Source organism: Podarcis pityusensis (genome assembly GCF_964106645.2).
Source record: "Podarcis pityusensis genome assembly, chromosome: 2".
NCBI classification, from domain to species: domain Eukaryota; kingdom Metazoa; phylum Chordata; class Lepidosauria; order Squamata; family Lacertidae; genus Podarcis; species Podarcis pityusensis.
The window spans coordinates 43,945,169-43,957,943 of NC_138029.1; the positions used below are offsets into that span (position 1 = coordinate 43,945,169).

General features: G+C 45.4%; 1 long non-coding RNA gene across 1 annotated transcript in view; it reads right to left on the reverse strand.

Annotated features, from left to right (window-relative positions):
* Positions 1–535: 535 nt before the first annotated feature.
* LOC308472315 overlaps positions 536–12,775 on the reverse strand; it is a 97,563-nt gene continuing 85,323 nt past the window's right edge. Inside the window, exon 5 of the long non-coding RNA XR_013983421.1 lies at positions 536–1,204. This is a non-coding gene — a long non-coding RNA (uncharacterized lncRNA). The remainder of the gene's footprint in view (positions 1,205–12,775) is intronic.

A 12,775-nucleotide genomic window follows, 5' to 3' on the forward strand; every position in this document is an offset into this window, starting at 1 on the left:
CAACAAAACAGTGACAATCAATGAAGTAGTACATCAAAGAAAGCAAGTTTTAAAAAAAACCCTCACTGAAGGGGGACCAATGGCTCACTGCAACAAAATGTCTTTCAGACTATAGGTAAAGGTAAAGGTAAAGGGACCCCTGACCATTAGGTCCAGTCGTGACCGACTCTGGGGTTGTGGCACTCATCTCGCTTTATTGGCCAAGGGATCTGGCATACAGCTTCCGGGTCATGTGGCCAGCATGACTAAGCCGCTTCTGGCGAACCAGAGCAGCGCACAGAAACACCTTCCTCCCTGAGTGGTACCTATTTATCTACTTGCACTTTGATGTGCTTTCGGACTGCTAGGTTGGCAGGAGCAGGGACCTGGCAATGGGAGCTCACCCCGTCGTGGGGCTTTGAACCGCCGACCTTCTGATCGGCAAGTCCTAGGCTTTGTGGTTTAACCCACAGCGCCACCTACGTCCCCTTTCAGACTATAGTGCACCCCAAATTCATACAAGCGGAGAGGCCCACTTTACATCTGCATGTGTCTCCTAAACCAATTACCCCTGAGTGAACGTAGCCCTTGACAGAAAAAAACAGTGAAGACCAACAAAAACAGCACTGTGCAGACCCTGAGGGGCAAGGTGTTCCAACAAGTAGTTGCTAGGTAGACCAAGAGTCTGCCTCAGAATAAAATGGATTTATATGGGTTGCTTGGCCTAGCGACTCATTCCTCAGTCTAGATAACTCTAAGCTCTTTGGCTGTTTGAAATGCTCTCCTGTTGAGGTGAACTTAACATGCACCTGTGATGTTTGCATAATGCACAACTGGAAATAGATGCAAACCATCTGTTTTGCAGGATCAGACCATCTTGAATTAGAATCCACATTAACTCCAGGCTTCTGCCCCCGTTGCTAGAAGCAATGGAGGGAATGAGCTGACCATAGCTCAGTGTCATCCTTTTGCAAAGACAGCAGGAGCCCAGCAGGCCCCTTACAAGTCCAGGAACCCTAAATCCCCACCAGTCCCTGCTATGACAACGGGAGGGCATGAAATCCATAGGTTTCAAAGAATCCTGAGCTTCGAAACCAACGGTGTTGTTTTTGACCTTTAAAGGCCCTTCAAGACCTGGCATCCTCACACCTCTCAGGGTTCCACTCTCAGAGATTTTGATGGTGGCAGGAAGACTCTGGACCTTTCCCCAAATAGCTCCAAGGCTCTGGAAAGAATTGCAAGTGGAGGTGAGTCAGTATGCCTCCCTGTTAAGCTATACAGAGAGCTTTCTAAATCTTATTTATTCAAGCAAGCTTGGGGGGATTTAACAGGTGAAAATGATCTAATGGTGCTATCTGTGAGAAGGAGAGGAATTTGTGCTGCTAATGTTTTATGGTTGCTGTTGCCTTTGTTATGCTGTGTACTATTTATATCACCTATTTTATGTTTTTGTAAGCCGCCTTTAGCATTTATGGGAGGGCTTTGAATATATATAGGTATATATTTTTAATCACCCTGGTAATTATGGTAATACAGGTATCAAGAGAAATAAGGAGTCTTGCACACGCATCTAACATGCCATTCAAACACGTCACTCCCTTTTGCACAGAGAAGCCCAATCTTCTCAAACTCTGGCTGTTCTTGAGCTGCACTGATGTTCTTAGCAAGATAGCACCTGTGTGTTCACCTGCTCTGGCATGTAAACAGATGGGCGTGAGTAGGCATGGTGTGCAACTGTTTGTGCATGTGGATGCGACAATGCATGTGTGCGCCCTCATTTTTTGTATAATTGTGTGCTGCTCTTGAGCATCTGTGTGCAGAAACATGTGCATCTATGGATTTGCCTGTTTCAAAGACTGTGTGCATGCCTGCCTTTGTGATGGGGTTTGTATTTGCATATCCGTAAGCTTGAATATGCAACCTTGTGCACATGGCGAGCTTCTTTGCCTGGCAGCCTCCTCTGTGTATATATGTACAAGGGAGCAGAGTTTGCTTCCATGTGCAGGAACGGTATGTGTGTCACGCCCTTAACCATCACACAAGAATGCATGGCTGTCGATGGCAGAGGCTCCCCTAGGAAATAGGAATTGGATTCTAATGATGTCAACACAGTATGAATAACACGAGACACAGGGAGGCAGGGAAAAAAAGGGATGTGATACCCTGATGTGTCCCTCCCACCCCCACCCTGGCACCGTGACGACCGTTGCTAGGAAGCAGAGAAAATTTAATTTTGCAACATTAATCTGCCGTCTTGAGAGAACCTCCTTCTGGATCGGGAAGGAGAGAAGACAAAGGGGGACAGTCATAGTGACAGCTAGGACACTGGGTCTGCAGTGATTCCTTCCAGTGCTATAAATGTGGGGCTTCTGAGACTGCCTGGGTTCAAAACAAAACATTAACAGCTCACTCTTCTGGAGAAGTGTTGGGTTTTGTAGACTTAGAGGGGATGGCTGAGAAGTCTAGATTTCCCATTTTTAAGGAGAGAGAGAGAGAGAGAGAGAGAGAGAGAGAGAGAGAGAGAGAGAGGTCTAATGGTTAACACTAGGGGATCTGAATGCCAAGGGTCCTGGAATCTAACCATGGAAGGAGAGTCGGGTTTGTGTGGATAACCCATAGTAGACCCAGACATCCAGACATACTCCTCTGGTGCTCTCTTACCATCTTTTGAAAGACAGACTAGTCATAGCTCAGTGGTAGAACACAGACCTTGCATGCAGAACGTTCCAGGCTCAATCCTGGCATCTCCAGGTAGAGCTAGGAAAGACCCCTGTCTGAAACCATTTAGAACCACTGCTGATTTGCATAGGCAATACTGAGCTAGTTGGACCACTGAACTTGCCTGGTATAATAAGGCAGCTCCCTATTTTCCAAAACTGGGTCCATCACAGTCTGAAGGGCATTCATCACAAACCATGAAAAGCTCCTGTAGGGTCTGGGTTTAATTCCAACCACATGAGTCATTAAATCCTTCTCTCTCTCAGTCAAGTGCTTTTAAGAGCACAGGATTCATAACTACATAAATACCCAGTGTGATCTGTGTTGACTGCAGGTCAAAATCAAAGATTTGTGCACTCAGGAAAGCTGAAGTCTGCAGGCTTGCTATAAGCAAAATACTTTATGCAAATTAAACAGCTTATGAACATTTGATTTACACAACTTTCGTTTCCAGCATACAGTTGTCGTTGGATCAAGACGCTAATTTTTTCAGCAGCAGCACTTGGTTCCAAGAAGAAGACGGGAGGGGAAGTTTGCACAACATTTCAGACAGGTTTGGCACCACTCAGATTCAAAATGCACAGTAAAGAAAACACATTCATAGCTCGATAGTTTGCTGTCTCTCCTCCAAAAAGACAGAGGCATCCACATGGAGCACCCGACTCATAGATTGTGGTATGGAATCTGCATTGAGAAGGGGAAGGGGATGCATCACTCCGCCATCACCTGCAAGCATGTATACTCTAAAGCTCAGCCACCCCAGGCAATTCTTTGGGGAAAGGCTGCTTTATATGCAAAGGCATCTTCAGGTAGGGCTGGGAGAGATTCTTGCCTGAAACCCTGGAAAACAGCAGACAATCAGTGCAGACAATGCTGAGCTGGAACCTGCTCTAAGGCACTAGATTCAGGTAGGTAGCCGTGTTGGCCTGACTCAGTCATTTGCTCTAAGGTAGTTTCCTGTTGTCCTCCTAAATCCCTTCAACTGTCCCTTTAGGACACTTACAGATGTAATGTATTTTGTGAGTGACTGGCACTCTGAATCACAGCACTAGCCACCCATAAGCCACATGTTGAAGGTGCCAATCAGCACAAGTGACAAAGCTCCCATCTACCAAAAGGCCCACACATTAGTAAGCACCCAAGCCTGCCACAGTATTGCTTCTAAGGAAGGCCCAGCTAGAGGCTGAAAGCCTTCTCAGGAAAGTCAGCTGGCTGCTGCGGGTCACATCCACACCATACAAGTAAAGCAAGTAAACCCTGAGGTTTTCAGAGATATGGGAAGGGGAACCCATGCTTTCGAAAACATGACCAAGGGGGCAAAAAACAGCATGGGATATTCAGCATCAGCTGGAAAACAAAAAGAGAAAATTTGGGCTTATAGTGGGCAGGGGGAAGGCAGTGAAATGTCCTGCTGAAGCTCCTCACATTTTATAGTATTATGGAGGAAGGTATGGTTGCCTGGAAACTTGAGCAGGAGCCATCCTGCTGGGAGGTGAGGAGACACTTCAACAATTTATTTCAGGTCACCCTTGTTGTACCTAGAAGGCTTAGGGGAATGCCTTATTTCCACTCTGTGCTCTGCTGCTGCCTGCCTGGGGGTCTTTTTTTTCTCTTTGCCTCCATTTCCTCATAGAAGAGTGCCCCTTCCCTTCTGTACTCTTGTTTGTCTGGCTTCTACTTCAGTGGGTGCTTTGAAACTCATTCACACCTGTCTCTGAAAAGCTCTGGAGGAAGCCAGGGAGACAGTCAATTCTTCTACTTTAGCTATTTAAAAAAATTTCCCTGGTCGAAAGAGGAAGTTCTGTCCCCTGCCGCCTGCTGGTGAAAGGCAAACAGCTGGTGTCAGTGGCACAATGGACCATTCACTGAGACGGCCTCAGCTTCTCAATTCTGAGCCATTGTTCCCTGCCCATTCCTTTCCTGTCCCTGACCTTCCTGCTTTGTCTGAGCCAAGGCAAGGGTCTGCCCCCACCTTGGCCCCAGAAAAGGAAGAATATGTGCATTTCCACAACCAAACAGGAGCCAGCAAAGGCAGGTGCACCCTTAGGTGTCAGCCAGAGTATTTGGATCCCTGTACACCTGAGCATGCTGCTCAGCCATGGCTAAGGTACAAACACTTGCTTGTTATTTGAGGGTTGCAAAGATTAATTTATTAGACAAGGCACACCACTGTGTTTCCATGGACTTAAAGGACCAGTCTGTTGTGGTTGGGCTCCAGGTGCTGATTCATTATTAGAGTGAAGCCGGAGGTTTTTCCCTTTGTTTTTGTAGTGTTGCATATGTCAAGACAGACTGTGTGCTAAGCACTGCCACAACAGTAATCATGAACCCCACAGAAAGCTAAATAAAGTGTGCAGAGAGTCCTGTAGGATCACTGCACCTAGATGGGGATCTCCCATATAGCATGTGTAAACATTATGTAATGTATCTGAGTGATTACCGTACGAAGGGCTGGTAAACAGAAAGAGGGTCCTGTTGTGGACTGAGTTTTATCAATTTATTTATTTATAGGCCACTTTGGGGGAGGACCCCTGCCAAGGCATAATACAGTGGTACCTCGGGTTACATACGCTTCAGGTTACATACGCTTCAGGTTACAGACTCCGCTAACCCAGAAATAGTACCTCGGGTTAAGAACTTTGCTTCAGGATGAGAACAGAAATCACACAGCGGCGGCACAGCAGCAGCGGGAGGCCCCATTAGCTAAAGTGGTCTTCAGGTTAAGAACAGTTTCAGGTTAAGAACGGACCTCCAGAACAAATTAAGTACGTAACCAGAGGTACCACTGTATAGGAAAACAGACCATGTTATATAAACCTAGACTCATAAAAGGTATAGGCAGCATCCACTGTTGCTTACAGGTGGTTTATGCTTGTAGGGTTAGGGCAAAGTTCCAGGAACCAGTACGATACTGGACTGCTGGAGGTCAGAACCTATAAGGCCCATTCTAGAGGAGAAAGGCAACATAAAATATGAGGCCAAAAATGAACCAAGTTCAGCAAGCATTATGGGCATAGAGATAGAATACATTCTTTGCATGGAAATGATGCAATGACTACATCCTGCACCAGACACACACACCTGGACTGCTTTTGCCTGGCTGGAATGTGCCCTTGATCTGTGTGCTGATGCCTCTTGCTTGCCTGGATGGAATATAGAGAGACTGTGATCACAGGCCCACCATCCAGGTAAAGCACATGGTGTCCTGTCCCATACCCTCCTCCACCCAAAAATAAAAAAAATCCTGGGGACAGAAGTTTGTCAGATGAAATGTTCTGTAGCTCTGTAAGGGGGTAAACTACCATTCTCATATTTGGGGGAAGCCACGTGCTTTAAATGGACGGTGTGGGTGTGTGCAGACACCTATGACCTTTCTATGGCTGAAAAGGAGCCTACCATAGGAAGCTGAAAACCACATTCATTGCTCCACCCACTTTTGCCTCTGCCTCCCCCACGACTGGATGTAGCCCCTGCAAGGCTGCCCAGAAGGGAATGCAGCTCTTGGGTTGAAAAAAGGTTCCCTTGCCCCTCTTAGATATTCCTCACCTCCCAAGACTCTTACATTCTATGGACCACATGGTCTGAGAACCACTGCAGTCCCCTATTCTATTTTGCTGTTCTTAGCAGCTGTTCTCCCCCTTGTATATTTGTGCATTTGTGTTTCCTTGCATCTGGTTAACACACTGCACGTTAGTCTTTGTTCAGCTTTTATTTTGCCATTTTCAGCTCAGTTCTCCGCTTCATCAAGATCATCTGCGCAAGTCCACCCACACATTTGCAGTCTTTCCCAGTTTATTTATCTGCCACTGGTTTTAAGATGCTCAAGATGAACAATTCAGATGGGATGTTTTGCCACCGCCAGGCTTCCATTTTGTCAAGAAAAGAACATACCCAAATCCCCAGCAGAGTCACTGGCCCTCACATTCTTTTGGCTTTCCAATCAGCCTTGTAACTAGAATAGAATGAGGGCTGAGAAGATAACTTCCTAGAAGTCCTGGGTGTGGTGTCCCTTCCACCCCCATCAGGACCTTGTAAGAGCAGAGTGGAAGACATCTCTGTAGAATCTCAACCGGAGACAGATTGGCCAGCCACCCTAGAAAGAGCATGCATGCATCCTCATGGCTCAGGTTTGCTGTTTCTTGCACATCATAGGCTATATAAGGCAGCATAAGGAAGAACTTGCCCACACTTGGATCTCTTTGGCCTGGCTTCAAGTGGATTTTCACAAGCCTTGTGGAGATATATTGGTGGGAAGGAGAAAGGGGGGGGGGAAATGGGGACCTGCAGGAATTGGACCCCAGCGGGCTGGGGGATGATGATTCAAACCCCAGAGAGAGACCAAATGGAATGCCATTCATTCATGCATTTTATTTGTATGCTACTTTTCCACACAAAAAAACCATGTTCAGAGCAGCTTAGAACAAAGAAACAAGGCTGCATTTCAAGCAAACACTACAAAAACAATTTCATAATAACCTAGCAAAACAAAAAGATAGTAACATTTTTAAAAAAAAACAAAACCACATTTCAATGCCTGCAGATAGATCAGACAGCAAGCCAGCCTCACCAACTCCACCTCCAGTGCCAAGAACGTGAATGTGATGGTGCTGATGCAAAGAGACTCAGCAAACCCAGCCTACTCAAAGCAGTGCCCACTTGCTTGCCAACCAGGTGAATGACTGTGCCCACCCTGCTCTTCAAAAGGAGAGCCTTGGGGCATGTCAAGTGTTGGGACAATGTCTTAGCTTGTAGTTTGCCATGTCTCTTAACCTGACCGATGTGCTGTGTAACCTCTGTACCACAGTGTTCTATGCATGAAAACCTTTGGCAAAAACTGCATTGAGAGTCCAAGTACTGTGTCCACTAGTGAGAGCCAGGACAGGGGTGGCTTTTACCCACATGGAGCAATGCATTTAGTGCTGGGAAACCTTAGGGACAGGATTCGAGACTGCTTGATCCAATGAGCTGGTTGTGCTCAATCATTTCCCTGAAAGCCATGGTTCTTTCCTGCACTCTGGCTTTTTTTGCCACATCTCCCTTCTGCAAAGTAGGAAAGAAACAGCCCATAACGCCCCCCCCCCGATAGAGCAAGACCTTCATTCAAGCTAGGACTGATGGGCATGACCTCTCTAAACAGACTCAGAGGAACCACGATCACACCTGCTAGTAGATCAGAGGTGCAAGTCCAACTAAAATGTAGCCTGAAATGTAAAAGTCAAACCTGAACCTGACTTGTCTTTCGTAAAAGAAAATGATGGGATGAAAACAGGAACCAGAAAAACTGTAAGCAAAATACCAGCCACCTCCAGTGTTTCACTCATTCAAATGAGCTTTTTCTGTAAAAATATGGAATATGCTTTTCTTCAGAAACAGAGCAGCTGGGTATGTATGTGGTTAGGAACATAGGAAGCTGCCTTATAGCAAGTGAGACTGTATATCCAACTATCCCAGGATTGTCTGCTCTGACTGGCAGTGGTCCTCCAGAGTCTCAGAGCTAGCTTCCCACTGCTTTTTTTTCTTTTGGAAGGTGGGAGTTTCTCACCAACCACTAACAGATACAGGTTCCCTGCCACCTGAAGCACCTATATCCCTGGCACAATACTCAAACGGAGACACCTATCTTACTCCCTGCAGCACAGTGCCCCCTAGTGCCCCCCTTCTGTTCTGCAACATCATCAAAGGCACGCCACAAATTGGGCTTTGAAATAAGAAAGCACCGAAAAGGAATGAGGGTAGAGGCCGCATGGCAGGAAAGAGGGTGAGAGATATATTGTGCTCCAAGCGCAATTGAGGAAAATGCAAGAATGCAAGCTGACATTTTGAAGAACATAACAGATGGTATCAGTAATCAGTATTGCCTCCTCCTCCAATGTCTTGTTTTTCTCTTCCTCCACCCTTACAGGTTTCAACTATTTCCCTTTCTCTGTAATGCTGACCAACCAGGAGACCAGCACAAGCTGAACACCAGCATAATTTGGGTGTGTGTGTATTCAAATTCAAACCAGATGTGCATTTGATCCTTGTGACAGTGGCCTACGAGGTTTGTATCTGATGCCTGCCCCCTCCTTGCATTTTTCAAATGTATACAGGAAAGTGGCTAGAAAATAACTCAGGGGACTAGTGAATGAGAGACCATGAAGTCTGGCGGAAATGACTGGCAGAATCCGAGACCAGGGAGAAGAGTCGGTGGAAGAAGATTGGAAGAAATTTAAGGACTATCTACAGAAATATTGTAAAATTAATGAATGTTAGAATGATGTTGGATAGAAATTAAGTGGTTTTCAGCTGTAATACTATAAGGGAATATGAAAAATGGATGATTATTAATAGGTAAAAATTTAACGTTACAATATTTTAAGATTAAAGATTAGGATAAACAAAGAGGGTAAGGATTTGCTGAACCAACAAACTGAACTGGAATACAAAAAAGGGAGGCGTGAGGAGGTCCGGGAAATAAGCTAATGAAAAATAAGTAATGGAAAGATTGAGTTGTTTTTAGCCATTTTTATTTTTGTACTTTTTTGTACTTTTTTCTTTTTTTGTTTTTGTTTTGTAACATTTTGAAAATCTTAATAAATATCTTTTAAAAAAAAAAAAAAGAGAGAGACCATGAAGTCCAGAGAAGTTTCCAGAGAGACCTACAAAATGGATTTCACACTTCTAACAGGCCCTTCTGACATTTCAGAGGTGCCTCCCTCTGCTACTTCTGTTTTAAACAACAACACGTGGTAAAAACATGTAGGATTTTCCCTAGCACACACTGTAGTGGCACATGTATACCTTGCTGTGCCAAATATCTATATACTAATAATACCAATTCAAGTATTTTATGCTTACGTAGCCAAAACATAATAATGATGCCCAAGAGAGAACAGCAGATTTGGGGTAACATCAAGGTATGCACAAGTTAAAAAAAAACTGAAGGGAAAATCCTAGGAAGGTGAACCCCTAAACAGCCTCATAATGACTCGCTGACATGCAATTTTAGGAGACTGGAAGAGAGAGAAAAAGCCCTGAGAACTGGGTAAGAGGAGGAATAGAAGGGAATGTCTGCAATAGAAACACAGGTGTGTGTGAGTGTGTGGATGTGTGACAGAAAGAACTATATTGTTGTCTGGATAGGTCAGTTCCTGATTCACACTGACAAGCTATTTTTCAGTGTCCCCTGGGATGGAAGAGAAAGCTACCCAAAGGCATCAATGGAGAAATCAAATAATTTAATGTAACAGGGACCAGACCTTCTACTCCATCTCTCCCCCTCCAAAGAAAAAAAGAAACGAAAAGGATAAGAAGCACCAAATGGAGAGAGAAGACCCAAATGTCCCAATGTGCATGTTCGCTGGGCATGGAGTACTGAGTTGTGGGGAGAGAGAAGTAAGGGGAGGGGAAGCCGAATGACTAGAACCTGAACAAAGCCATTCCACACTGAAACATTTTGTTTATTATTATTATTATTTATTAAGAAACTATAGCCCAGTTTTCAATCAAAAAGATTCTCCAAGTGGGGCATCAATTATAAAATTAATGATATGAAGAAAACCCTAAGACTACCCAAGGACAGGAGCTGGCACTAAAACAAAAACAAAACAAGAACATTTTGCTGCAGCCTCCCTCAATCTAAATCTAGATTTGAATCCTGACGCATCTTAATTTGACTAAGAAGAGGCCACCTACGGCGTTCTCTGCAGTACAGCGCCCCCTGCCCTAGAGGTGTGGCACAACAGTTTCCTAGGGGGTAGCCAAGCCTTCCCCTGCTCTCCTCCTGTGCCAGACAAGACCAACAATGACTGAAAGAGGAGAGTGCCCCCTATTGAGCTTCTGTGCCCTGCATGGAGTCATCCCCATACCCCTCTCTCCATTTCTATTTATACCAGCACCTGGGGAGGTTTCTAATCGGCTAGAAATCTGGTCTGCCTTCATTGTAATAACTTTAAACCAGGTTGCTTTTCTGTACCAATTACAGGTTAGTAAGGCTGGTTGCCACAGCAACAGCAGCTGTGAGCCCCCCCAAGGCGCCGCTCGATACCTTGATTCCTTTATAAAAGGGAAAAAAAGACAAAAAGGTGGGAAATATATATAACCCTCTGCCTAGACTTAAAGGGCCAGAGGCAGCTAAGGCCTTGCTACTGTGGTAACCAAGACTGTGCAAGTGTGAAGCTAAAGAGGCTTACTTCTGGACTGGTTGGGACCTACACACACACACACACACACACACACACACACTCTTCCACCTTTTGCTCTCTAGAAGAGCACCAGAGAGTAAGAGTCTGAGGCTGGAACAAAAGGGAGGCAAGGAATAACAGAGCTTGTTTGCCAACACCTAATATTCCATTGCTACTATGGTTGCCAGCTTTTCAGCTGACTTCTGCAGCTATGACTTTAACAGCAGCTTAACTTGCAGACAGTAACGAGTGAAAACGTTTACCCTCGTGCCATGAAACAAACTTTTGCTTGCTTATTTATCTGCATCAAGTTGCTCTTAATGCACATAGCAGGCCAGGATGCTTTTTGTTAACCTCTGGTCACTTGGCAACTCTACTGCCTACTCTACATCCTCTCAAACCCTCAAGCCACTCACTCCCGTTGGTGTTCCCTGAATCCTGCTGCCTCCCCAACAGCATGGTCCATCCACCTATCTAGAAGGCAGGCAAACTGTTCCTCGATTCCTCCTCCTCAGGACTGGGGAACCCTTTTCAGCTTAAGGGTTGCATTTGCTTGTGAGAAACCTTCCAATGGCCACATGCTAGCACATGGGAGTGGGAGGAGGGAAACATGGCCTGAACATGGGGTGTGACTCTTACCTTATAGGCTATATATTCCAGTCAGACAAAAACCAGCAACTGCATGCGTGCCTACCCTTTCCACCAGCCAAGCAAGAGGCATTCTCACAGTTCAAAGATTCGTTCCAGCCAGGCAAAAGCACTTGAGGGCCTGAAGTAGGGCCTGGGAGAGGTGTGGCTAGGAGAGAAGAGGCGTGGTCTAGGGAAAGTCTGAATGGGCAAGTAGAGAGTACCTGGTCGTCCAGGAAGGAAGAAGCAAAGGAAGGTGCTTCATGGTTTGGAAAGAGTCATGCTCCCTGTTTATTATTTCTCCAGTTCCCATCCACCACTTCCTGAGGTGTGAGCTACTGTAAAGGGACAGTGCCTGCTTCCTTTCTCTCCTCAGCGCCTCTTGCCCCTAATGTGGGTGTAGCAGGCACAGCTGACCAGACTGGGCTGCCAGCACAAAACCTGCTTCAATGAATGCCACACATGGCAGCTGCCTGACAATGGCATTTGCTCAGTGGATAGGGAGGGATTACAGCAGCCCAGCATTAGTTTCCCTAGCAGATGGCATTTATAAAAGCTATGAACTAAGAGAGAGAGAGAGAGAGAGAGAGAGAGAGAGTGTGTGAAGGATAAAGCCCAAGGGCTATGATTGCAAGAAGGAGAATTTGCAAGAGCAGTGCAGGACTGTAACAGTACAGAACCAAAGACTTGCTGGTAAATCTAGGTGTGGAGGATGGGGAAAGTGTTGAAATTAAGGGGCACTGAAGAGGATCTGTTTCCTCTTTGTCCTACAACTAATTTCACAGCGAATAATCTCCTGCTATCTGGTGCCTGCCATCAAGGGGCTGGGGGTGGGGATCTGTTTCTGCCTAAAGCCAACTTGTTCCTTAGCTAGTACTTCTTATGGCACTTGCTATAGTATGTGGGGTGTCAAGAACAAGCAGGGGAAGTCTCTGGGCGGATTAATTAATCTGGAGTAAAGAGTGTAATCCTGTCTGTGTGCCCCTGTGAGCTTTTTAGGGAAGTTCAAGGAGTCAAAGAGATCTTGGTGGTATTCTTTATTTTCTGGATGTATTTGCAGGCTGCCTCACAAAGCAGCTGCTACAGAAGAACAGATGCATTAGACATCAGAGTGGAATACCTTATTTTAGATCTAGATAATAACATAAGGATGCCAATAAACAAATATAAACAACTCAGAATCATAAAGCCAGATACACAAGAAAACTATCTGGGAAAGGGAGCATGGAAAACAAGAAGTGGCCCATTTGTAAGACTATACCATAGAGGCCAAGAATTCATAAGGGAGT